This window comes from Bidens hawaiensis, unplaced genomic scaffold (assembly GCF_021521415.1).
Source record: "Bidens hawaiensis isolate Kalapana, Puna unplaced genomic scaffold, B.hawaiensis_p1.1 tig00027850_1, whole genome shotgun sequence".
NCBI lineage: Eukaryota > Viridiplantae > Streptophyta > Magnoliopsida > Asterales > Asteraceae > Bidens > Bidens hawaiensis.
Genome location: NW_027494527.1, coordinates 130,799 through 154,744, shown reverse-complemented (window position 1 = coordinate 154,744; position 23,946 = coordinate 130,799). Strand labels below are relative to the sequence as shown.

The window sequence follows — 23,946 nt, the reverse complement described above, 5'->3', positions numbered from 1 at the left end:
GAGAAAAAAAATAACTTATAAAATACTAAACATGGGGGAAATATGAAAGGCCAAAATTAGGACTACAAATGATGAAATTCAAGTTAAATAGTTGTGGCATACCGACAATGATTGTTTGTCACATGATCTATATTGTTCAAACGTATCTGTGTATGACTTGTGAATTTTGTTACTTCAAAAGTAGTAGAGTTATGCTTGTTTTAAGGCGACCATTTTCCAACAAAACACTAATGTTTACTTAGTTCGTTAAATCACACAATAATTAAACACATAAAACTTACAATATAACATGTCTCGTACACTATATAGCTGCTACTCGAAAAAGATTGATACTTGGGTACACATCATTGCTTAAAATTTGAAAACACTAGCTTCATATCAATGGCTTGTGGCTTCAAACATTTGCAAGATCCAATAGACCTTGTACAAATAATGCCAGGTTATGGTGAGAAGACCCTCCTTCCACTGCTTTCTTCGCCAACATCCCGAGTCCTTTCGCTTTCTTTCTCCTCTCATTTCCTTCAAATACAACATCCATTACCGTCTCTATAGCCATTTTCAATTGCCCGCTCTTCACGGTGACCCCAACTCTATCTTCCTCTTCCCAATGCAGCACTGCAAGTGCACCTACACTCACACCAATTCCCAACACATGAATGATTAATTTCTCGTTTAAGAATTGTTCAAACTGTTGAGGCCAAGTGATCATAGTGTTAGGTATTAAACAGAGTCGGTACGCAGCGGAAACACAAACACACACGCACAAACGAAAGCAATAAATAAGAGACACGAGATTTTACGTGGTTCGGTCAAGGCGACCTACGTCCACGGGCTGCAACTAGGGTATTTTATTAAGCAAGGTACAAAGATTACAATACATGACCATGATATATATATAGAACAATTAGGTTAAATGACTTAGGGACCAAGAAAATGTAAAATGGGCCATCCTCCATAATTAAACGGGCCACCCTCTTTTGTCTTCTAATTGTCAACCAATGAACCCGGCCCAAAGGCCTTCACTAATCCTAACAATCTCCCACTTGAAGGCCTTGCGATAAACTCTAGCCCGCCATTCAAGTACAAAGCAACCCAGTCATCAGTATTATCAGTAATCTTTATTAACAAGTCTTACAAGATTCCAGTTCCCATAAACAAGCTAAGAGTTACCACCTAGTTGCAGCAACCCCCTTCAACATCAAGTACCAGAAGGGCCAGTTGAAGCTCCACCGAGCCCCAACTCATCAGCCGAAACTGATCCGTCCTCTATCTCAACTGATACGCACGATCCACCAGATCCAGAGATAACCCGAGCACCACTACCACTCTCCTCTTTCAACAAGAGTTCCCTAGGAGAGATTTTAACAATTGGAATAATGATCTTCAAAACCCAATGTTGTTTTGAAACTGTTCCCGGAACACAACCCGTGCTCCCACTGTCACCAAACCCCTGACTTGTTTTAGACCTTCGACTCGCTCAGCTTGAATCACCTTGGCACCAGGCCCTACTCTTGCAAATTGAAACTTATATTGCCCCTTCGACTCAGCGAACCCGACTTTGTTTTGAGGGACGATCATACTTCCCTCAGTAGGCACCTGCACCATGTATAATGAACCATACCTGTTTCCACGAGCAATAACCAGACTACCTTTAGTTACCTTCCATTTACCTCCACCAAACTTTACCTCCATGCCTAGTTCATCCAGTTGACTAACAGAGATAAGCCTTCTCTTCAACGATGGAATAACCCTAACATTCTTCAAGTTCCATACGGTTCCCAATGGAGTTACCAAATTAACATCCCCCATGCCCGTAACATTAAGAACATCACCATTAGCAATACGTACCTTCCCAAAGTTACCAACCTTTAGATTCACCATCGTCTCCCCGCTGTGCGTAGCGTGAAACGAAGATCCGGAATCCATGACCCAAGAGTCCACCATGCAATCCACACTGCAAAATAATGCCTCGTCATCACTGACGCCTTCATTAACCTGTTCAGCAGTGTTCACCTCAGAATCCTTTCCCTGTAATTTGGTTTGGACAATCACTCTTAACATGCCCAACTTCATTACACCTCCAGCACTTCACATTCTTCCGAGTTCTAGACGAACTCCTCCCCCGACTCCCACTGCTCCTGTTATTTTCCCTTCCCCTGCCAGCATAAAACATACCAGAAGATGATCCTCCACTCGTGCTTTTCCAGCGAACGTCTTCACCCAACACAATGTCTCGGACCCCTTCAAATGTCAAACCATCGGCCCCCGCAGAACTAGTAATGGCCGTTACAGTTCCAGACCAACTCTCAGGCAAAGAAGATAAAAATATAATAGCTTGAGTCTCATTATCCAATTTCATGCCCACGGAAGCTAACCTTGACATGATTGAGTTGAAATCATTAATGTGACCCGTGACTGAACTTCCCTCGTGCATCCTTGTCATAAACAATTCCCTCATCAAGAACACCTTATTGGCTGCAGACGGGTTTTCATACATATTTGACAGAGCCGTCATCATACCACGAACTGTGGTTTCTTTCATAATATTAAATGCAACGCTCCTCGTCAAAGCCAATGTAATTTTACCTCTAGCCTTCTTGTCCTTTGAGTTCCAAATTGCTTCTTCGGCTTTATCCATTTTATCCGGCTTTTCCTCCAATACCATATCCAAATCATGTTCACCAAGTAACGCCTCTATTTGCATTTTCCACCATGCAAAATCAGTCCCGTCAAACTTGTCGATTCGAACCTTCCCGTCTTCAGACATCGCAAACGAGAAAAAAGGAGAAAAAACCAATAAACAAAACTCTAACCCAAAACCCGAAACCCGATGTCCTTTCTTGCAACCCCGAAACTTCTGTCAACAAATACCCAAACCACACAATCAAAGCAAACCCGAACAACAAACCGAATCTTAAACACCAAACCTTCGATTCTAGTCCGACAACAAGAAGCAGTCGACCCTACTTCTTTCTTTGATTAACAGTCGCAAAACACGACTGTAACACGTGGTATTCTCCTTAACGACGGCGTCGTAATTCCGGTAACAAAAAAACAATGACGTCTCCAAGGGTTTGTCAAAACCCTAAACACTTGAAAAACAAAAAGATTTGTTTTTTCTCACTGTTCGTCGAACAAGCCACACACAAAAAACAAATAAATCCCAATTTGTTTTATTTCTTCTTTTTTTTTTCTTTTGCTTACTGGTCACGACAAAGTCAAAAAACACAAAACAAACCTTTTTGACTAGTAAATTAATTTACCTTGAACTTCTTGGAAAACGTGCCACACCAAAAAAAGAATTTGCAAGGGTTACGAATAGGATTAACAAACCGAAGATATTCTCGTTCCGTCCCAGTGCACTCGTGTGTTTAACGAACCTTCAGCTTTGATACCACTTGTTAGGTATTAAACAGAGTCGGTACACAGCGGAAACACAAACACACACGCACAAACGAAAGCAATAAATAAGAGACACGAGATTTTACGTGGTTCGGTCAAGGCGACCTACGTCCACGGGCTGCAACTATGGTATTTTATTAAGCACGGTACAAAGATTACAATACATGACCATGATATATATAGAGAACAATTAGGTTAAATGACTTAGGGACCAAGAAAACGTCAAATGGGCCATCATCCATAATTAAACGGGCCACCCCTTTTGTCTTCTAATTGTCAACCAATGAACCCGGCCCAAAGGCCTTCACTAATCCTAACACATAGGAGCACCAACTGACACCCCTTCCAAGACAGAGTTCCATCCACAGTGTGTCAAAACCCTCCTACCGAAGGGTGCGATAGGATTTGGAATTGTGGTGCCCAATCTCTTATTATGAGACCTCTATCGTTTACTCTATTTTCAAACCCGCTTTCTAAATACCATTTCTCAACCTCGTGAGCTCTCTCGCCTGATTGGATCACCCATATGAATGGGAATTTGGATGCTTCTAAGGCTAACCCGCGCTCGATGATTTGTGGAGGGGTGACCAGGCTACTAGTGCCGAAGCATGCGTACACCACTGATCCCGATTCCTTGGAATCAAGCCATTTCAAGTAATGTTAACCATCATTGGAGGTATTGTTTCCTCTATTCAAATCGTTATTGTTTGACAATGATAATGGTCCTAGACACCATACCTTACCACCTTTCAACTTCTTAAATTCCTTAACATATTCATGCTCCAACTCTTCAAAACTATTGATCAACATCCCATAAGCTCTTCACTCGGTTTCTCTCACATGTTGAAGTACTTCTTGAACTTCAAAACTACGAGTATTGAACTCAGGCGGTAGCTGAGCTCGGGTTACCTCAATCTGGTGAGGCAGCCCTAGATGGAAAAAAAGGCTCAGACTTAGGCAAATCATAGAACACCTTGAATCGATGCACATAGATGATGGTAGCTAGCTGTTTGAAACAACTCATTCCATCAAATATGGCCCTAGGAATCTTATACTTTGTTGTTGTGCCATCGGTCCATCGCATGAGTTTATCAGGTAAAATACAACATGGTCTAGGATTTAGCAATTCAAAACTTTGTTCAAGTATTTCTTGAAATATGCGAATTGCAGCTGAAAAGTTTGGAAATAAACTGAAACCAGGTAGAGCATCATGCACTTTCGCATCCCTCTAGTAGTCCATTCTCGGTCCTCGGAAATTGAAGTTCAAGAAACCTCACTGGGAGTCCAGAATGGATGTGCTTTTGGAGAGTAGAACCGTATCGAAGGGTGTTTAACGGTGTGGTGACGATTGTGACCATAACATTCGGTCGCTGCGTAGCAAGTTGGCAATGTCAATCATCAGGATGAAGTGGCCGGGAGCTAGAAGGGAACCAGGAGGAAGTGAATGTAGTTAAATGTTTCAGAAATCATTGCCAAGATTAAGGAAGATAATTGTTTTGATTTGGTTTTTGGTTTAGTGGTTAGGGTTGGGTTATAATAAGATTAGTTTTCCTAGGAAGGATAGGAAATAATCTTGTCCATTCATTTTAAAATTGAATGGTTGAGATTATACATAAGAGATCATCAAGTGTAAAACAAGGGTTAGGGCATAATAGAAATAACACATTTGTTGACTTTCTCTCTTCACATGCAAGGCACATGTCAAATTCCCGCATCATTTTAAAACGTCCATAACTTTTTTATACGACATTTTTTTTTCAAAACAATTTCACCATAAAAACGAGTGATTTTTTTTATCTTTTATATGAGTACCATATTTCTTTATAAAAATAAAAAAAAATTCGTGGGTTTTTACAAATTGTGTTTTACCATAATTGTGTTTTACAAAATTGTGTTATACAAATGTGTTTTATTTTTTCATAATGTTTTTTGCATTGTGTTTTTACATTGTGTTATTTAATTGTGTTTTCATTGTGCTTTTGTCATTGTGTTTTTATTTTCATAGTGTTTTTTCCATTGTGTTTTTTACATTGTGTCTTTTTCATTGTGTTTTTCATAGTGTTTTATTTTCCAACGAAATTTCCGAAGACTTTTCCGGCAAGGTGGTGGCGGTGGGCGGTGGTGGTTGTAGGAGATAAGTGAAAATTTAAGTGGGTTTTAATTAAGTTGGTTTTTGAAATTAAATTAAGTGGGTTTTCAATATTAAGGTATTAGACAAAAATACTCACCACCTTAGCCTTCTTAGAAAAATCAAACTTCTTATTTGATCTTTTCTCTTGGTGGTTATATATAAACAACCATGAGAACACGCACCTATAAGCATGGGCGGATCCAGTGTTTGGTCAGGGGGAGCGTTTGCACCCACTGAAGTCTATAGTTTCCTTTATAAATTTGTAATATATTAGGTCCAAAAACCCAAGTGACCCATCCAAAAAAAATTTAGTGACCCATTCATGATTTTTTCAATACCCCAAGCTTAACTTTTTAAATTTTAAGCCAAATTTTAAGCCCAAATGTAGTTTTGTTATGAATAATAAGAATAAAGCCCATATTAATTAGTTTAATTACTCGACCACTTTAATTGAAAATTTGGAATTAGTGGGAGACGAACAGATTAGGTTGATGACGGCTTCACATGTGGCATCTCAGGTTAGATTTATTTTGTAAATTGTGATTCTAAATTATTGATTTTATTCTAATATAAAACAAACATTTTTGATTCATGGTTCATCACTTGTTAATTTATTTATTTTGTATTTGAATTCCACAACTACAAGGGGGTAGCCGGTTTCGATCTTTTGTTTTAAAAAAGAATGCCCTTTTCTTGAAATTCAAAAGGCGAACAGATTAGGGTGATCTTTGTTGTCTTATGGTGAATGATTATTTGATTTCTAGCTTTCTAATTTATACATTGTATGAGTGTACCGTTTATTATTATTGTTATTCTTTTAGTGTTTTACACTATTTAACTTTGTAATCCATTTTATTTGTACAGTAAAAGCTTTTAGCTATGACAACTATGAAAAGGTTTTTGTTATTGAAACGACAAACACCATCTTTCGGACCCAGTTTAGTTGATAGAGAAAGAATTTTAGATTACCACCCTAATCAAAGATACGAGATACGGAGAAAGTATTGGCTTAATGGACCTTGCCAACCAGGTGGACATGGTCATGTCTTTCCATATAGAAAGATAGGGTCTACAGAATGACATTTCAGCACAGATTGGTATGATAAATACGGTAATTGGTTAAAGTATAGTGTAATTTATAGTGTTGAAAAAGAAGCACTTTTAAGTATTACAAATGAAATCGCGTAGAGGTTAATTGTAATATGTATTTTGTTTATCTTTAATGAAATTTTGTTTACATTTCTATACGTAATTTGTTTAATGTAATTTTTTACTCGACCCGTTTCGGTTTGACCCGACCCATTTTGGTTTGACTTGTTTTAGTTTGAATTGACGAGTTCTAGGTTGAACTTTTTTTTGCACCCACTGGCTAAATTTTCTGGATCCGCCACTGCCTATAAGTTTGTAACGTGATCCATGTGAGTTGCAATATTAACAATGAAAATGATATTGTGTCTTGTTACAAGGACTACATTAATTTTGCATTAAGAAATAACAAGTTATATTATATATACTTTCACGCTTCACTAACCACACTTTTTAATTATAATAACTTTTATGCATTATAAAAATGGAGCGCTTTAGTTGAACTATATTTAGAAGTTAAAGATTCATCTCTACTATCTATATTGGAGTGCATTCTAAATTCATATAGCTCCTAAATGTGTCTTTCAACATTAAAAAAAAGGGTTGGAGGAGGGAATCCTTACCCCGGTACTCATTTGGATACCCATCACCCTACCCCGCAAGAGGTATGACGCCGGTAAAACACCTCCATTAAGTATGCGACAGATCTGGGCCGACCCTCAGGATGCCACTACGGCTTCCCTGTCTTAATAGAAATTCATTGGTGACGGTTACCTCAAGGCCGCCTAGAGTGGGATTCGAACTTGAGACCTTCCATAGGAAAGCCCAAGCCTTATCCAACCCAGCTAGACACCAATTGGTGTCTTTCAACATTAAGGAAGTTACAATTTGGTTTTGGTTATGCCTCACTCCAAAACCAACCTCGCCGAACCAAACTGAAAAATTCAAAACCGAAAACCAAGAGCCGAACCAAAATATAACCAACCCAGGCTAATAACCAACAGTTTGGGTTTTTATTTCTTTTCCAACAAACTCCCAAACGACCTGAACTGAACTTTAAAACCTAACCAATAGTATATATACATAACATAAAAAGGATTTTGGAGCTATCTGGCTGGAACGAATTTGGACTTTACCAACCAAGTATTTAATTTCAAGTATTGGTTTTTTCTTGATATGCATGATCCATGTGTTGCATTTAAAATGAAAATTTCTTAATACAAACAGGTTTGCATCTGGAATTTTGCAAAAACAAATGAAGTTGAATGCTAATTACTCAATGTCTAAAAGTCGTAAGAGGATTAATCGTAAAATAGTCAAGAGATTTAATTTATTGGTATGTTTATCGGTTTCATAGTCTGATTTAATTGCATGTTTATCTAGTTGTATGAATTACTAGAAATTTGGAGTTTGAGTAGTAAGTTATTTAATATAAATATTTGGCTGGGCCGATGTAATTAGTGTCAATAAAATCGTAATAAACAGCTGAAAAGAGTCGATCTTGGTTGAGATCAATTTCTAACAATTGGTATCAGAGCCGTTAAGCTCATACCCGAGGGGACGAAAGCATAAGATCAATGTGTAACAAGAACAAATAATAACCAACTAAAATAAATAAGGAATCAGATAATAAAAAACTATTATAGATCATAAACTCATTTGATGCTAATGTTTATTTCGTTCACCAAACCGAGCTGTAATCAAACACATACAACTTACTATATATATAAACGCAACTCGTATATTATATAGGTGCTACTCAAAAAGGTTGATACTTGCACATATTCTTGACAATAATTTGGAAACATTGGATTCAAATCAATGGCTTCTAGCTTCAAACATTTGCATGTTCCAACACATCTTGTACAAATAATGTCAAGTTATGGTGAGAAGACCCTCCTTCTTCCACTACTTTCTTTGCCACCGTCCCGAGTGCTTTCACTTTCTTTCCTCTCGTTTCCTTCGGGTCCCACATCCATCACTCTTTCTATTGCCGATTTCACCAGCTCGTTCTTCACGGTCACTCCAAATTTATCCCCCTCACCCCAATGTACCGCAACAGGTGCACCAATACTCACACCGATCCCCAACACTTGAACGATTAACTTCTCATTCAAGAACTGTTCAGCAAACTGAGGCCACGTGATCATAGGGACACCAGCAGACACCCCTTCCAAGACTAAGTTCCACCCACAATTTGTCAAGAACCCTCCAACTGAAGGGTGCGATAAGATTAGGACCTGTGGTGCCCAATCTCCTATGATGAGACCTCTATCTTTTACTCTATTTTCAGACCCCGTATATGATATCCATTTCTCGACCTCGTGAGCTCGCTCACCAGCTCGGATCACCCATATGAATGGAGATTTCGATGCTTCTAAGGCTAACACGAGCTCGGTGAGCTGTGAAGGCATGACCTGACTACTGCTACCAAAGCACGCGTACACCACTGATTCCGATTCTTTAGAGTCGAGCCAGTTCAAGTAACGTTGACCATCATCATAAGTACTGCTTCCTCTTACTGGTATACGCAAATCATCATCGTTCAACACGATAACGGTCCTAAACACCATACCTTTCCACCTTTCAACTTCTTAAATTCCCTAACATATTCTTGCTCCAACTCCTCAAAACTATTAATCACCATCCCATAAGCTCGTGACTCAGTCTCTCTCATTCGAACATGAAATCTTGACTCTCTCATTTGATTGAACTCGGGTGGAAGCTGAGCTCGGGTTATCTCAATCCGGTCAGACAGCCCCGGGAGAATAAAAGGCTCTGTCTCGGGCATTTCATCAAAATTACATGCGTATAAATAATAAGTAGATAACTGTTTGAAACAACTCATTCCATCAAATATAATCCTTGGAATCTTATACTTTACTGCGGTTTCATCTGTCCATGGCATATATTTATCAGATAATATACAACTCGGACGAGGACTTAATGATTCAAAACGTTGTTCGAGCAATTCTTTTAACATCTCAACTGCAGCTGCAAAGTTTGGAAGTAAATGTAAACCAGGTAGAACATCTGCACTTTCGCATCCCTCTGGTAGTCCGTTCTCGGTACCTGGAAATTGGAGTTCGAGAAAACGCACTGGGAGTCCGGAATGGATGTGTTTTTGGAGAGTAGAACCATACTGAATGGCGTTTAATGGTGTGGTGACGACGGTGACCATAACATTCGGCCGCTGTGCGAGCACTTTGGCCATGTCGATCATGGGGATGGTGTGGCCGGGAGCCAAAAATGAAGGGAATCAGGAGGAAGTGAAGCTGGTTAGCCATTGCCAAGATTTAGAATTATAAACAATTTCTATCAGTAAGATAATTGTTTTGATTTGGAGTATTTTCAGAAGTTGGTTTGGTGTATTTATAAACAACCAAGAGAACTAAGGTTATCCGTGTAAGAAATAACATGTTGCAATATGTATACTTTCATGCTCTACTAACCACACTTTTTAGGTATTTCAAGTATTGGCGCATGATCCATGTGTTAGCATTAAAAATGAACCGGCAAATAGCAAATAACATTGTTGTGATATGCGTACGTGGCTCCAGAACCAAACCGCACCGCACCGAGTCAAGCCACTTTTCAAAACTGATCCAACCAAAACGAACCGAACTATAAAACCAAACCGCACAATGCTGGCTCAACTGTTGTTTAGCCCAAGAAGCAGCCTAGCCCAATACTTAAAAATGTTGTTTAAAGGGTTACTTTAGAATTATTAGGTTTCTTGTTAGCTAACTTAGAATTATTAACATTATAAATAGATATTGATACTGGATTAAGGTTTCATAAAGAGAAACAACAAAAATTGTGTAAGAGAGGTTTTTGAGTGAGATTTCCTTTACGTAACAATATTGAGAGTTTATACAATAATTGTCTTGTGTATGTTTCGTTATATCAATTCATTCATGTCATTAATAGCGATTAAGCTCTTTTCTTTTTCTGTTTTTCGATGAAGAAGTCTACCCGATCAAGCCGTGACTGAGAAGAAAAATAGATTTTTTTTAACATTTATGGCATGTGGGATGCCACTGAACCGGGAACACGGATGGATAAAAAGAAAGAGAAATATAACGATTGCATTATTTTTTCATTCGGTGCATATTGGGCAAGTTAACGGTCTTGGTTCGACTAAGGAGACGTGGGAATCCATTAAAACCCGGCATCTAGGCGCCTAACGGGTACGCAAAGCAAGACCCCTATTTCTAATAATCAGAATGAACTTGCAAAAATCCTCCTGGATTTGTCATCATGATTGTGTATTGGAGTTCGTTTTTAAAACTTTAGGTCGACATTTATTTGGGAATTGAATATTTGAATTTAATATATATAAAAGTCGGAGGGTTGGCTTGCAAAAAGTAAGATAAGAGGAAGGGCAAAGATAAAACTGGTGTTTTACTTCGACTAAATAGTCAAAGATGATAATTAATGCATAACTTTAGTGAAAGAAATCCAACAATCTTGAGTTAAATATCTTGTTTAATGTACAACTACATTTCATGTTGATTAAGCTCTTTGCCTCTTTCCATAGAGTAACTTTATATTGGGCCGTTGAGTCAAACTTTGCAAAGTTGTATTCGACCCCAAAAAATCAAGGAAATTGAATACGATGTTAGGTGTCTAAGGCTCTAAGCTTACATGCAAAACTCATCAAAACTACGTAGTTTTGACTAAAAATTTCCTAAAATTCTTCATTTAGTTAATATTTCATATTAATGTAAGATTTTTTCAATTAGTTACTTGCATAAAAAAAACTCATATCACTGTACCATTCATATATAATTAATGACGAAAAAACAATAATTTTAATTTCTATAATCGACCATGATAACTTATATGAGCGACACACACCAAGCAATACAAGCACCAAGTTTTAAACCATAATCCTCATTATCTATTTTATATTATTGTTTGTTCATCTACGGAAGACACTTGCCATTTTTAAATTACGGATTTCAGTTTTATAAAAAAACTCTACCCAACAAAATATGACTAAACTCCACTATTTATTAATTAAAAGTAATTATTAATATACTAATTAATGATAACATTGATTATTAATACTAATTGTAATTAGTTATTAATAAATAATTCTTTTAATAATTAAAATTAAAAACATATTAATGTTTTTAATAATACAAATCACTTTTCTAATAATTAATAATGTCTTTCAAAAATAAAATAAATGTAAAAAAAAATACAATACATATAAAAAAAAGGAGACTAAAGTGTCAATCAAAGTTATACATCTCACTACTCATACTAGTCATTTGAAATGACGGATGTCAAGAGGACACCTGTCATTTTAAATGGCAGATGTCTATTAAAAACATTTTAATATATAGGGGTAAGCTACTTTGGGAATGGTGAGCAACCAATCAAACTAGCGGATGAAACTGCCATCCACCATTTGAAAATTGAAATGGCGGAATACAAAAAATATGTACCAGATTCGTCATTTGAAATGGCGGAACACCATGTTATTGTCCAACTCAAGAACTGATAAGATTTATATATTATCCGAGATCCGCCATTTCAAATGACGGATCTTCTAGAAACCATCACCAACTTTCATCTCTCCTAGAAACCATTTCACTCTTATATAATTTCCCAATTTCAAAAAAAAAATCGAAAAAGGCTATAGAAACTGTAATGGATGCTGGACTTGAAGGAAATGAAAGAAAGAAAGCGAAAACACCTGGGATGGCCTCGAGGAAAGCGATAGAAGAAGGAGGGTATTCTTCAGTGACGGAACCAGAACTTTATAATCGGGGGGTCATAATAGAAATGTTTTTTTTGTTAATGTACACAATTTGCTTTTTTTTACCAAACGATGTGGCAATCTCTAGTTGTAAATATAGGGCCCTATAGCTTGAAACCGTTGTAAAACGACTTTACTTTCAACACTCACAAAAACATATTTCTCAATATAACTCAATTTCCTCTCAGACTTCTTGTATTATTATTTTTTATTAGAATTCTATGGATATGAAGAATTCTTTATACATGGTTTGGGTTCTTTACCGAAATACGTGTCTACACATGCATTTCTATGCAAAAATAATAGAAAATTATGAGAAATTAAATTACATATAATAGTATTCTAATTGAATTTTGGTATAATAATCATAGCACTATCAATTTAATTACTATACCGGTCGAAACACAATAAATTAATTCAATGCTTATAATTTATAAAGGAAAAAAACTTTTACTAACCTAGAAAATGGAAGTAAATTTAATAAACTTATGTATTTGTTGCAAAAGGTGGAATCCATAGATAAGAGACTTGGTTTTTTTTTGGGGTTAGAACAGATGTGACAACAAACCTTTTTTTTTTTAAATATAAGATACAAATACAGTAATTAGTAAAAAATTAGGTTTTTAATTTGCCGTTTTCTTAAGGACCACTCACAACTCAATTTAACCCAATAATAAGCATTAAGGCTATACATAGTGGAGAGGCTACAAATTGTGGCGAATTAAGAAACGTGACGCACAGTCAGTAAGGGATGGAAATTTTTTTTAGGGTGTAATGGTGTACGGCTATAAACTGGGCCCACAGTATCTTTTTTTATTATTTTCTTTTTATAACTAAACTAAACAAATAAAAACTAAGTAAATTAAATAATTAAATAAAAATGTATTAAAATTAAAAAGAAATACAAAAAAATACAAAACCAAAAAAAATCATAACTTAATAAAAAACATAACTAAAAATAAAAAAAAAAGTACATAACTAAGTTCACGTTGGTTGGTTTTGGTTGTTCGGGTTCCATTGTAAGTTCACGTTCGGTTGGCTTTGCGAACCATGAAATTGACCGAAAGGAGGGAATGAGTGGTTTGGGTTGTTTCTAGGATTCATTTTGCTAGATTTTTTGAAGAATTTAGGTATGAATTGTGTACGAAACGGATATGAAATGGAGAAGAAGGTGTATGTTTATATATATATATATACACTGTTTTAATTATTTTTTTTTATTTTTGACCGTTGCCAACGGTCATATTATTAAAATAATAATATTTCTTTCCTTCTTCCGGCGACAAAACCCACCCGCCCCCGCCCCATTTCGGCCCAATATCGCCCCCCCAATCTCCCCAGTCGCCCACTTTTCTCGCCCACTACGTTAAGCCTAAGATACAGCTGTCGGTCTATCTTCTTTCTTTTTCTCTGCAACTTCCCAAAGCCTTAACAACATGCCGGACTACAGCTCTAGACCGTCATTCGCCGCCGCGCCGGAAAATATGTTTTCATCTTTTTTTCTTTAAACTTCAATGCTTTTTGGAGTACAATTAAGAGGGTCAACTATTTAAATGTGTTTAGCTTAGTGTCATGTAACCTTAAAATTTGACCGGCCGGAGGGTCAACTGACCCCCTGACCCTCCTGTAGTTCCGCCCATTCTCAACATAACTTAATATTGATTTGAAGGCAATGTTTCCTAAATTTTGGCAAGAATATATACCTATCAACCTTCTTTTAGTATAGCTTTATAGTAAGTTGTATGTGTTTGATTATAGCCCGGTTTGGTGAACTAAACATCAAATGAATTTATTATCTATTATTGTTATCATTATTATTTATTTTTTATCTATGTTAAAGTTTGTTTGTTAATCGTTATTCCACTTGTAATATGAATATTAGGATAGTTATTGACATTCGACATTGATCAACTGCTAACATTTGCAAGATCCAAAAGATCTTGCACTAATAATGCCAAGTTATGGTGAGAAGACCCTCCTTCTTCCACTGCTTTTTTTGCCACCATCCCGAGTGCTTTTGCTTTCTTTCTCCTCTCATTTCCTTCAAATCCAGCATCCATCACTCTTTCTATGGCCGATTTCACCTGTCCGCTCTTTACGGTCACCCCAAATCTATCATCCTCGCTCAAATGCCCCACAGCGGGTGCACCAACACTCACACCAATCCCCAACACTTGAACGATCAACTTCTCGTTCAAGAATTGTTCATATCGTTGAGGCCAAGTGATCATAGGGATACCAACCGAAATTCCTTCCAAGACTGAGTTCCACCCGCATTGTGTCAAGAACGCTCCAACTGAAGGGTGCGATAAGATCAGGACTTGTGGTACCCAGTCTCTTATTATAAGTCCTATATCTTTTATTCTGTTTTCAAACCCAGTTTTCGTTAACCATTTTTCAACCTCTTGAGCTCTCTCACCGGCTTGGATCACCCATATGAATGGGGATTTGGATGCTTCTAAGGCTAACCCGAGCTCGATGAGTTGTGGAGGTGTGGCCAGGCTACTAGTACCAAAGCACACATACACTACCGATCCTGGTTCTTTGGAATCGAGCCATTTCGAGTACCGTTGACCATCATTGGAGGTATTCTTTCCTCTACTCGAATCGTTATTGTTAGACAACGATAACGGTCCTAGACACCATACCTTTCCACCTTTCAACTTCTTGAATTCCTTAACATATCCGTGCTCCAACTCCTCAAAACTATTGATTACGATCCCATAAGCTCTTGACTCGGTTTCTCTCTTCCGTTGATGGAGTACTCGCAATGCATTATTACTAGTATTGAACTCAGTTGGCAGTTGAGCTCGAGTTACCTCAATCTGGTGAGGCAGCCCGGGTAGGATAAAGGCTCAGACTCAGGTAAATCATAGAAAACCTTGGATGCACGCAGATGATGGGTAGCTAACTGTTTGAAACAACTCATTCCATCAAATGTGATCCTGGGAACCTTAAACTTTTCCGCGATATCATTTGCCCAGAGCATGAAACTATCAGATATAATACAGCCTGGTCGAGGATTTAGCAATTTGAATCGTTGTTTGAGTCTTTCTTCCAACATCTCAACTGCAGCTACAAAGTTGGGAAATAAATGTAAACCAGGTAGAGCATCTGCACTTTCGCATCCCTCCGGTAGTCCATTTTCGGTCCCTGGAAATTGGAGTTCAAGAAAACGCACCGGGAGTCCGGAATGGATGTGTTTTTGGAGAGTAGAACCATATCGAACGGCGTTTACTGGTGTGGTGACGATGGTGACAACAACATTCGGTCGTTGTGCGAGCACTTTGGTCATGTCGATCATGGGGATGGTGTGGCCCGGAGCCATAAAGGGAATAAGGAGGAAGTGAAGCTGGTTAGCCATTGCCATTATAAGTTGTTTTGATATGGACTTTAAGAAGTTGGTTTGACGGTTATTTATATACATCTATAAGTTTGTAACGTGATACATGTAAGTTGCATTAACAATGTAAATGATAATCTCTTTGTATTAAGAAATAGCAAGTGGTGTAATACGTATACTTTAATTAATGCTCCACTAACCACACTTTTTAATTAAAATAATTATATTAGTATATTGGAAGTTTTCTAAAAGTGAATCGATCCTAAATAGGTGATTAGGTAAAGATTTTGGAGCTATCTGGTTGGAACGAATTTGGACTTGATCAAAAGTATTTAATTTCAAGCATTGGCTTTTTCTGATTGCATGATCCATGTGTTAGCATTAAAAATGAAAACTTCTATTTACAAACAGTTCTACATCTTGTTGTTATATGCGTGGCTCTTGAAACAAACCGCACTGCACCGAATCAAGCCAAATTTCAAAACCAATCCAACCAAACTCCAAAATCAGACCAAAATGAATCGGACTATAAAACCAAACCGCACCATGTTGGCTCAGTTGTTGTTTGGCCCATGTAACAACTCGACCCAAGAATTAAAAAGGTTTGTTTAACTGGTTACTTAATGGCCAAGTTATGATTATTAGGTTTCTTAACTAGATAAGTTAGCATTATTATAGATGATACCGGATTAGAGTTTTATCAAGAGAAACACGTACAAGTTATGTGTAAAAGAGGTTTTAGAGTGAGATTTCCTCTAAGTAAGAACATTGAGAGTTATTCAATAGTTGCCTTTGTGTTTCGTTTGATGAGTTATATTAATTCGTTTAAAAATTTGTATCAAAGCGATTAGTCTTTCTTCTACGTAAAATTTTCTTTTGGTGTTAATCGATCAAGCCGAATCATGGAAGAACTCTTCCCGATCAAGCTGTGATCGAGAAGAAAGATTGAAATTTTTTTTGAGGATTATCAAATAAAAAACCAGCTGATCGAGAAGAAGAGTTTATTAATCGAAGTTGTTGATTATTGAAGACTGATCGAAGTTGTTAACTACATTTCATATTGATTATGCAAGTTGATATGATGTTTCATGTTTACTATATTGAGCAACTTTAAATTAGGAGGTTGAGTCATATTTTACAACGTTGAATTTGATCGAAAAATAATCAAAATTGCAATCCATAATAAATATGTAAGTTAAACAAATCTACGATTCAAATGAGAAGAGGGCAACACTGTCACACCCTCAAAATCCGCTAATGGAGTTTTACCGTCAGAGGGTGTAAACTAACAGGATCGGAATCATTAGTTATAATCAAACACCACATTTAAAGTTTTCAAACCAACAAGACATTAAGTCTTAAATAAAATGCGGAAACGTAAATTTGTAAACCAAAAAGTTTGCGACACACAGGACGACTTAAAAACCCAAGTTATTAAGATAAAAATTAAAAGAAGTTTTCAAGCGATGGTGTTTAGCGAATGCATGATCGTATACCGCGCGCCCGCCTCGGCTACCTGAGAATAACATACTAAAAGTGTCAACACAGGGTTGGTGAGTTCACAGATTTATATAAATGAAGTGTTTGCGTTTGCGTTTGCGTTTGCGTTTGCGTTAACAGATAGTGTTAAGTCAATTATATATCAATAGGTAGCTAACCTATCAAGCATGTATTACTAAGTGTTCGACACCGAAGCTGACTGTTTATCAATTGCCTTGCCACCATGTCAACCACGACCATGGTAATGTCAACCTACAGTCGAGTTTAGAGTTGGGCGGGGTTTGTCAAACCCAGTAGTACTACTCAACAGTGACTCGCTATTATCCAAATATTAATCGGTTCGATGTTATGAAAGACTTTGGTTGGTTTGTTTGCCACTTAGCCTTACAAGTGATATATAAAAACTAAACAAAATCTACAACGTTGGAGTATGTTATCTCCCCCAAATAAAAGCGTTTAAAAAGAGTAAAAAGGGGACGTGAAATTCACTGTTTGCGAAGATAATCAAAAAGATCCGAGAAAAGTGCGCGTCACAGAAAATCCTCACTAGTGTTCTAAAAACAAAAAAGAGATTTTCTAAGTATTGAACTACGAGTGAGTCCCTAGACTCGACACATACAACTTATGTATGAGATGCGTTTCGTGTTTCGTTTGTGAAATAAGTGCGACTCGACAAACACGTTGTTGATACGTTACATGTGTGAACAACTACTTAAGTGTCAAGCATTAACATTGTACATTACTAGCAATTATCCCCCACAAGGGCAATTTGATCAAAACATAGCAAACATCGATCAGTTATGCACTTTTCGACAATTCAAGTAATACAGCAGCTAAATTGTCCAGGCAGATTTTCACTCAACAAGATTACTCTTATTAATAAATCCTAACATATCAAATAAATCACCAAAAATCATCACAAAAGTATACGTGGGTTGGGTTTTTAAAAATATTTTTATTATATTTTTATCATATATGGTTTTATCACAATGATCAAAACATCACAGAAAACACACAGCAATCATTATCATGCGCAACAGAATGTTATTTGTTATTCCTGTTAAATGACAAATCCAATTAATGCAAGACCAATTGGGTTAGATTCTTAACTCAAAATATTAACTTCCAGAAGTGGAAACAACCCATTTTGGTCTTGTAGTTTATGAGATATGTTAGTCGCCAAAACAGCTTACCAGTAGGCTTCCCGAATCAGACTTGCACAACAGATTTGTAAAATAATAAAAACTAACTTCTACACGTCCAAAAATTACAAATTTGGACTCTTTAGAAACTAGACTCGACCTACTACATCATAGAATCAAAAATCACTTCAGAACATGTAATTAACATCGACTTACAGTCATTTAAACACGGATCCAATAAACTAATAACCTTTGCACTAATAATCATACATGATATCCTAATTCATCAACTAACAACACATTTAGCACTTAGAGTTTATGATTTGCAGGTTTAATCATGAAATTAACTTATAGAATGGGTTAGATATGAAGCTTATTTACCTAGTTATCACCTTGGATCCTTCAACAACCTTGCAAACAACTTGTATTGTATGTGTGTGTGTGGTGATCGGCCGAGAATGATGAAGAGGGGGGGGGGGGCTGCTGCCGTCGTGTAGGGGAGAGGGAGAGAGTGGGATTAGGGTTGGGTGATTATGTTATTTATATATTTATTAAATATAATACATGTTACAAATCGCACCCTAAACTTCAAGTGAACTTAATTCTAGCATAACTAGCTTATAATATATTTATAATAAGAGGTTATACTATGCAAGCACACAATCATATGTCAACATAACACATATTTATACCGAGCACTTGTTTATATTATATATTGTTTGTTCACCAACGGTTTGAGTCGACTCGTGTGTGTCTCGGTGGAATTCCGAAATACTACTTGTGTAGTGATTGTCATGCGTTATCTAAACCCTAGTTTAAATGTAATGAGATATGCGTTATAGTTCGTGTGATCTTAAGTTTGAATTAACGGAGTTCGGATTAACGGAGTTAACCTGAAATTGACGAGTGTCACAAACACAGAAGAAGTCGAGGCAAACCATGAATCTATGATTGTTTGTCACGTTCACACAAAGTTTTAGGGCATTTCATATTCTCCGTTCAACTGTTATACTCGTTCAAAGTGATCAGTTCCTTTCCTAAGCCACAAGAAGAAGAAGAAGTGAAAAAAATGATGGGTAAATAACATTTAATGTATATTATTAATTTAAAAAGAACTAATAAAAGAAGAAGAACTGAAAAAATGATAGGTAAATAACATTTACTGTGTATTATAAAATAACTGAAAACTAGATATTACACTGATAGATATAATGATAAAAGCAAATCAACTAATGACAATATTTAAATTAAAAATGAAATAATGACTAACAAACAAACTTAACATGTATAAAAATCACATAATAGTAACTATAATAGATAATAAGCTCATTTGATGCTAATATTTATATAGCTCGCTAAACCATGCTATAAACAAAACAAACACAACTTACGCTACTACTTAAAAATGGTTGACACTTGGTACATATTCTTGTCAAAAATTTGGAAACATTGCCTTCAGATCAATAGCTTATGGCTTCTAACATTTGCAAGTTCCGATAGATCTTGTATTAATAATGTTAAGTTACGATGAGAAGACCCTCCTTCTACAGCTTTCTTCGCTACCATCCCAAGTGCTTTCGCTTTCTTTCTCCTCTCGGTTCCTTCAGGTCCCACATCCATTACTGCTTCAATAGCCGTTTTCACCTGCTCGCTGCTCACGGTCACCCCAAATCTATCCTCCTCCCCCCAATGCACCACAACGGGTGCACCAACACTCACACCGATCCCCAACACTTGAACGATCAACTTCTCGTTCAAAAACTGTTCTGCAAAAAGAGGCCAAGTGATCATCGGCACGCCAGCCGATACCCCTTCCAAGACTGAGTTCCACCCGCAGTGTGTCAAAAACCCTCCAACCGAAGAGTGCGATAAGATTAGGACTTGTGGAGCCCAATCTCTTAAAACGAGGCCTCTATCTTTTACTCTATTTTCAAACCCGGTTTCGGATAACCATTTCTCAACCTCGTGAGCTCGGTCACCCGCTCGGATCACCCATATGAATGGGGATTTGGATGCTTCTAAAGCTAACCCGAGCTCGATGAGCTGTGGAGGTGAGACATGACTACTGCTACCAAAGCACGCGTACACCACTGATCCCGGTTCTTTCGAATCGAGCCAGTTCAAGAAACGCTGACCGTCATCAGAAGTACTGTTTCCTCTTACTGGTTTACCCGAACCGTTATCGCTAGCCAAGGATAACGGTCCAAGACACCAAACCTTTCCCCCTTTTAACTTCTTAAACTCCTTAACATATTCTTGCTCCAACTCCTCAAAACTATTAATCACCATTCCATAAGCTCGTGACTCGGTCTCTCTTATTCGAACATGAAAGCTTGACTCAGTTTCCCTCACTTTTTCAAGTCTCTCACTCGTGAACCGGCTATGGTTGAACTCGGGTGGTAGCTGGGCTCGGGTTATCTCAATTCGGTCGGGCAGCCCTGGGAGAATAAAAGACTCAGACTCGGGTATTCCATCCAACTTGAATCCGTATAAATGATAAGTAGATAACTGTTTGAAACAACTCATTCCATCAAATATAATCCTTGGAATCTTATACTTTACCGCGGTATCATCCGTCCAGAGCATATATTTATCCGATAATATACAACTCGGACGTGGTTTCAACGATTCAAATCGTTGTTCTAGCAGTTCTTTCAACATCTCAACTGCGGCTGCAAAGTTTGGAAGTAGATGTAAACCAGGTAACGCGTCTACACTTTCGCATCCCTCCGGTAATCCATTCTCGGTCCCTGGAAACGGGAGTTCAAGAAACTGGACCGGGAGTCCGGAATTGATGTGTTCTTGGAGAGTAGGGCCGTACCGAACGGCGTTTACAGGTGTGGTGACAATGGTGACGGTAACATTCGGTCTTTGTGCGAGTAACTTCGCCATGTCGATTATCGGGATGGTGTGGCCGGGGGCTAGAAAGGGGATTAGGAGGAAGTGAAGATGGTTGATTGATTCAGAAGCCATTGGTGATCAATTAAGGTTGATGGATTATGGAAAGGATTTTGGGATTGTTGATATTTATATAGATAAGAATCATATTGACTGATGAAGATGAGTGTTCGTTCTAAGAAATTGCAAGCATTTGAAAGGTACGTGCATAAGAATATTGGTCTTACACGGTATTGTACTGCTTTGAAAAGTATGCAACTCAATTTTTGTTGGAACTTTGTTCACGTGGGACTTGTAACTGTAACAAGAAAGAAAAAGCCTTTGTTTATACTTTATAACCACCGGTTAAAGTTGATAATATATTGGGCTAACTAGGCCGTGAACAAAATGGGTGAAAGTATATAAATCGTTAACAAATACATATAATTTTAAATGACAAGATAAATTGTAGTATATTTTTGGAGACGAAAACACGATATTTATTACGTTCGTAACTTAAATACCCAAAAAAATGTAATGTAAAATCATGGAAACATGAAAAATTTATAAAAACATATATATTTCACAAATAAATGTTGTAATAAATACTGGAAACACATAATATAGAACTTAAGGACTTAACTTAAGAAATTATATTGTCAAAAAGATAACTAAAACTTATCATGTCGGTCGTCCTTACGAAGCATCATGCCGAAAATACGTACATGTTATATAAAAATTATAATGTTTGGATTTAGGCAAATTGGCTAAGTATTTATAATGGACCAAAAAAATGTTGCCGATTGTAGTGCGGAAAATAAACTAATGTGGTGTTAATATCTGTAGAAAATAATATATTTCTAAAAATTCAACTTTCCATAGGTAAATTAGGAAACCGGAATATTGTTTGTAGGAATTGATCTATAAAATGAATTTAATTAATCTAAGGAATTCAATAAACGGCCTATTATAATAGAGGGAAACCTTGAATTTGGTAACAAAGTATTAAAATTTCCATAGTTAAATTTAGGAAACTCAGAAGATTGCTTCTAGGAATTGATGTATTCAAGGAATTCTACCATTATAATTGACATATTATAATGGAGGGTTGTTTGAATTTGTCAACAAAATAAATAAGTAGGTTAAAACAATTCCATACATATTTTATGTGTTATTTTTCGATAGACAATAGCTAGTTGACTAAGAAATATAGAGGTTGGATTGGTTAATTGGTTAATATATGAATATTTTGGATGGTTTGAATTTTTAAAAAAAGAAAATACATTTGTTAGTAGAAGATCACCATACTGTTTTTGTGTCATAATTTTTGTTTTTGATATACAATACATAATTGAGTAAGGACACGACAAACTGCATTGAGTAATTATTTGAATATCTAACTCATTAACGTTAATACACGAAATATACAAACACAACTAATTATTTACGACAACCGTTACTTTAAAAGTGTCTGGCCACCAATATTGTGTATTGAATAGGAATATTGTCTCATGAATATGAATGAATAATAAAGTGTGTTGTTAAATAGTATTAATCTCTTAATAGTCAAATTAGGAAACACCGAAATTAGTTTATTTGAATCGTTTTTTATATTGACATACTAAATCGTGATATTATGATGGAAGGTGGTTTGTATTTATTAACAATGGAAATGAGTCTCTTACTATAATTGGATACATATTTTGTGCCTTTTTTTTATATAAACAATACCCAATTGACTAACGAATCCAAAAATTGAATTTATTAAGTATTTGAATATTTAAGGTTGTTTGAATTTTTTTAATAACGGAATAGGTTTCTTTCTCTAATTTCATACAATGTTTGTGCCATAATTTTTTATACACAATAATCAAAGTGCTTGACTAACAACTTTATTATCTGAAGTTACTATTTTATTGAATACCACTGTAACATCTCGCCCACGCTAGCTAGGGCTGACGAGTCAGTTTTACAGTATGTCAGAATTCAATGCTACATTTTCATTAATGATAAAGCATTACACTTTTACAATAAATATAAAAATTAGTACAAGACGTCGTTTATCTCTTTTTATAAAACTCTTGATCTTTAAAATTTTTCAAAGCCTTCGATTGATTCTTCGTGGATAATCTTGAATACCTAACGCACAAGAAAACAACAATATAAAAGCATGTCTAAGCGAAACGTTCAGCGGGTGGATAACGAAATCATAGACATTATAAACATTTTACGGTAGTTATGAATAGCCAAAAGATATGCACACATATATACATATATATAGACATATGCAGAGAGCTTAGGACCTGTGTACATTGATGCTCTCTTAGCCCATTCAAAAGTAGGGGAAATGTCTTCGTTTGCTATTGAGAACTGGGATTAAAAGAGTAGTAATTAATAGCAATGTATAGTAGTTGCATTTAGCAAAATATAATAAACATGAGTCTAATATAGCATAAGTTTTGATTTAAAGAAACACAAAAAAAACAAATGGTCAAGAAAGTAATCTATGACGAATCGAATTTACCTCCTTTAATCATGCCTAAAGATATATGATTTAACAATCCCCCCTCTACATGTTCTGATTTACATCAAACTACAAAATTTTAATCAACAACTGAATCCAAGAATCCAAGACAATCAACAATCACAATAACATAATCAAAACCCTAGACAAACCTGACTCATTATAGCCTGG

At 36.4% G+C, this 23,946-nt stretch overlaps 4 pseudogenes; all 4 read right to left on the bottom strand.

Moving 5' to 3' along the window:
- Positions 1 to 373: 373 nt before the first annotated feature.
- On the bottom strand, positions 374 to 4,872 carry LOC143576036 (UDP-glycosyltransferase 73C6 pseudogene; annotated as a pseudogene).
- A 3,581-nt stretch (positions 4,873 to 8,453) lies between these two features.
- Positions 8,454 to 9,906, bottom strand: LOC143576035 (UDP-glycosyltransferase 73C6 pseudogene; annotated as a pseudogene).
- A 4,383-nt stretch (positions 9,907 to 14,289) lies between these two features.
- LOC143576042 (UDP-glycosyltransferase 73C6 pseudogene) lies at positions 14,290 to 15,753 on the bottom strand (annotated as a pseudogene).
- A 3,964-nt stretch (positions 15,754 to 19,717) lies between these two features.
- Positions 19,718 to 21,561, bottom strand: LOC143576041 (UDP-glycosyltransferase 73C6 pseudogene; annotated as a pseudogene).
- Between the last annotated feature and the right edge of the window lie 2,385 nt (positions 21,562 to 23,946).